The sequence below is a fragment of the Rhea americana genome, unplaced genomic scaffold (assembly GCF_003343005.1).
Source record: "Rhea americana isolate MKP2758 unplaced genomic scaffold, rheAme1 scaffold_203, whole genome shotgun sequence".
In the NCBI taxonomy this organism is placed as follows: Eukaryota; Metazoa; Chordata; class Aves; order Rheiformes; family Rheidae; genus Rhea; species Rhea americana.
Window position 1 is genome coordinate 1518797 of NW_028186184.1, and position 3687 is coordinate 1522483.

A 3687-nucleotide genomic window follows, 5' to 3' on the forward strand; every position below is an offset into this window, starting at 1 on the left:
GAGAGCGAGAGAGCGAGAGAGCGAGAGAGCGAGAGAGCGAGAGAGCGAGAGAGCGAGAGAGCGAGAGAGCGAGAGAGCGAGAGAGCGAGAGAGCGCACGATTTACGTAAATACTTTCTTCAGAGGCAAAGCCAGTGTCTGGTGCTCACCCCAACTCTTTTCATTTCTGCCCTTCATCAGTGTACACCTCCCTTTTAATGGTACTTTCAAAACTGTTTTTGAGGCTGTGCTAAGAACAGCATCTTTTAAGTCATCTGGCTTGGAAAAAAACCTCCCCTAGAAGTCCACAGATTGTCTGAACTCCAAACTCATTTTACTTCTCATGATTACAGAAGACAACTGTAGCTTTCATTTTCACATTCTATGCAAAAAGAGCAGGAAACCCAAAATTTACAGTTTTCTAGACAATAACATTCTTTTACTTGCAACAAATTCTTTAACAGGTACTTACAGGATTGTAGAAATACAAAAAGCTAAAAGATAGAAAAGAAGGAAGGAAAGGAAATATTCAGGTGAGATATTGAGAGGTCTTGTTTATACATATCTACCTCAAACATCTAGAAAACAGGAAAGAAAGAAGACATTGTCAAAGACTTTAGATGCTTTTGTTATTTCAGATACAGGTTGAGAATGCTTCAACAGGTATTTATCTTGTGTCACTAMAGACCTCTCCAGGTGATGCAAGAAAATAAGCAGGACTGACATTCCATATTATCAACATGAAATACAGCATTTCCATCCTTCTTTAGGCATTTCTGAGTGATGAAGAAGAGAGCAAAAAGCTATTTTTCTCCACTCAAGAGGCCATTTTTTTCTTCAAAGGAGTATGTTTTAAGAATTCCTCAAGCAGAGTGAAAAATCTTTCCATCAGTTTCCCTCCCTCAGGAGTGTGAGATTAATTTATTTTATATGAGGCTAATCTCTTTTCCTAAAGAATTATTAATAGGAAACCCAAAAATTGTGCAGAGATTAGCAACTCCAATACTGTTAAAGTAACGTAAGAACAAACAGAAGGCTGGTCCCAGCTTTTACTTGTATGTCATAGTATTTCAGATTATTTAGTAATCCTCTTGTCAAAAAAAATGTACTTTTTCATAATTATTGAAWTAGTTTTCTTTCTCCTCTTCATCCTCCTTCCCTCTCCTATTCCCAGAATAAAAGGAAGAGGGTTTTATACAACTTTTCTTTCTTCTAATAAGCTCTCCCAAATGTTACTTAAACACACTTAGCAAACTTTCAATTATCACAGTATCATGATACTTTAGCATTGCTCAGGGTCTGAGTATACGGTAGAACCTTAAAGAAAACTTGAGGATAATAAACTCCTGGAAGAAAAAGAGGAATAGAGTGGTCAAAATTCTCCTCTAATGCCATCGTATCRACTATCACATTAGTTGGTTTTCTTTTTTTAAAAGATGTGGTTTTGTGATATTCACAGAGGGACCAACAACTAGAGGACATTTTTCTTGAACAAAAAAGTCAGACTTGCTTTYGCTAGACAGTTGGTATAACAGTATTGAAAGCTTCCTACTCAAAAATGGGAGTGGCACTAAGCAACCTACAAAAGTAGAGAGAACARAAGGCTACAGAAATTAAGAATACATTTTTAATTTATTTTTTTAAAACAAGTCTGAATAAATAAAAAGAACAGCCCAAGTTTCCCCCAACTGGATCAAAATTCCCATTTGCTTCACTCACACAATCAGACACACCAATTTCAATGTTGCCTGAAGGTCCCATTCTATGTTGTTTGCTACTCTTATTGAAAAGTAATCTCAAAGAGCAGAATGYCAAATACCTAAAAATTAATCTTAGGTCCTTAATTTTTGCCATACTGATGTATTTAATGGGCATTAACAAAAATAGCTTTGGAATATTTAAAATAAATAAAAATTCTTCAAATCCATTGCCAACCACCAAGGCATCCCAACACATTACTGAAATAGATATCAAGAGCTTGGCTAATGCAAGAGCCATCTAAAAATATGAGTGGAGATCAAAAACGAACAAACAAACAAAAAAAACCAGAAACACTTGCTTAAGTTTCCATTATACATCAAARCTGAAAGAAGAAACACTCTCCTGCAGCAGTGCCAAGCTGCGTCTTAGTCTGCCTTTACTTCCAACTAATTGGAGTCAACTTTCATCTTCTACRAATAAACCAAAGAGGGACAATCAAGCCACTACAAACTCCAGARAATCAACCTCCTTCATTTTAATGGATAAAGTTGAATCTCGGAAGTGGCAAATTAACAATGATTATAAATTGGAAGCATATACCAAGGAACAAAGTAAAATAAATGGATTGGAGTCCTTACTCATTTAACATGGCCATATTTTATCCATGTATCAGCTGAATATTATGACAAAAATAGTTCTGTTATTATTATGTGAATGAAATCTAGAAACTGATGTTGAGCTTGCATAAGCAGCTATTAAAGTTAGGAATCTTATCCAGAATTTAGGTTCAGAACGTTCCTAAGGACATAACATTTGATTATAATCCATAGCTTTCACAGACAGCAGAAGTAATATTTTGTTCTTGGCAATATTTCTGTATGAAAACCTTTTCATACATTGTGGAGCATTTCTTGTAACACGGATAATTATTCTGGGACTTGCTAATTGCCAGGAGACAGACTATGTGCTATATACTACAGCTATACCAATCGAAGAGCAGGTCTTCTTTCAGCAACAACATTTTTRGCAAATTGCACAGAAGGTCAAGATAAAGTAAGCTACAATCTCACAGCCACAACAACCTTTTGAGCTGCTATTTAGCACTGAGTGGCTAACCAGAAACTCTTAGGCAAATAGATGCACCAGCAGAAAACTCCAGAGAGACTGCAAAACCCATCTGAAGCCAAGTAGCTACTCAAGCGATCAGCCCATCTGAGCTATGCTGCCAATTTAAGCATTTCCAGGAAGGCAGAGTCTCAGGCTGCTTAGAAAATTCTCAATTTCCTTCGTACRATTGGATTCAAGTATCATCCAGCAAGCACCAAGAGTCTTAAGGTTACAGCTTTATGTWACAGCTCAATTAACACTGTAAAACCATGCTACCACTGAAAGGGGTTAGCCCCGTAAGTCTCCCATCCCCGGCACAAGCCTCAGCACACTGTCAGTCCCCCAAACTCCCCCAAAACACAACACTAACAGCAAAAGAAGGAGCAACAATATGGCAGCTCAGTGAGCTGAATCAGCCTACCATGCACCGGACAAACACAACACTCAGGTGCGAAGAGCAGGAGAAGCGCAAAGGCAGTGGGACGAGCGCACGAGGGGCTGGATCATCGCCTGGCAGGATCGCGCTCTCAGGTCGTTTCACCAGTGCCCCAGCTCGAGCCCTCCGAGCCAGGGCCAGGGGCGAGACGAGGAGACGCCCCGGCGCATGGCACCACGGCACGAGGGCCTCGACGCGACGCTGCCGGCAGGCCCGCGGCGCGCTGCTCCCTCTCCGTCTCCCGCTCCGCCGGGGCGCCTTCACGGGCGGGAAGGCGAAACCCGCCCCCCGCCCAACCCGGGAAAAGCAGCGGGGCGGCGGCGGCGAGGCGCGTGGCAGTGCCGGGCCGCGGGCGCGACGGCGGTGCCGTACCTGGGCGCGTCTCTCCCCGCTTAGCCGGGCCTGGCTCTGCTACGCGCTCAGGGAGAGGGCGGCAGCAGGGCGCGGGGGCTCCAGGCCGCCGCC

The 3687-nt window shown here is 42.0% G+C and overlaps 2 protein-coding genes across 4 annotated transcripts in view; one reads left to right on the forward strand and one right to left on the reverse strand.

Moving 5' to 3' along the window:
• Positions 1-3681, reverse strand: part of LRIF1 (ligand dependent nuclear receptor interacting factor 1) — a 12175-nt gene extending 8494 nt beyond the window's left edge. Inside the window, exon 1 of one of the 3 annotated variants that reach the window (XM_085304116.1) lies at positions 3595-3681. The gene's annotated coding sequence lies outside the window, so the exon portion shown is untranslated. The other 2 variants (XM_085304118.1, XM_085304115.1) reach the window with 2 other exon arrangements.
• The window catches only part of UBE2T (ubiquitin conjugating enzyme E2 T), a 135535-nt gene that overhangs the window by 99886 nt on the left and 31962 nt on the right, over positions 1-3687 (forward strand). The gene's annotated exons all lie outside the window — the stretch shown is intronic.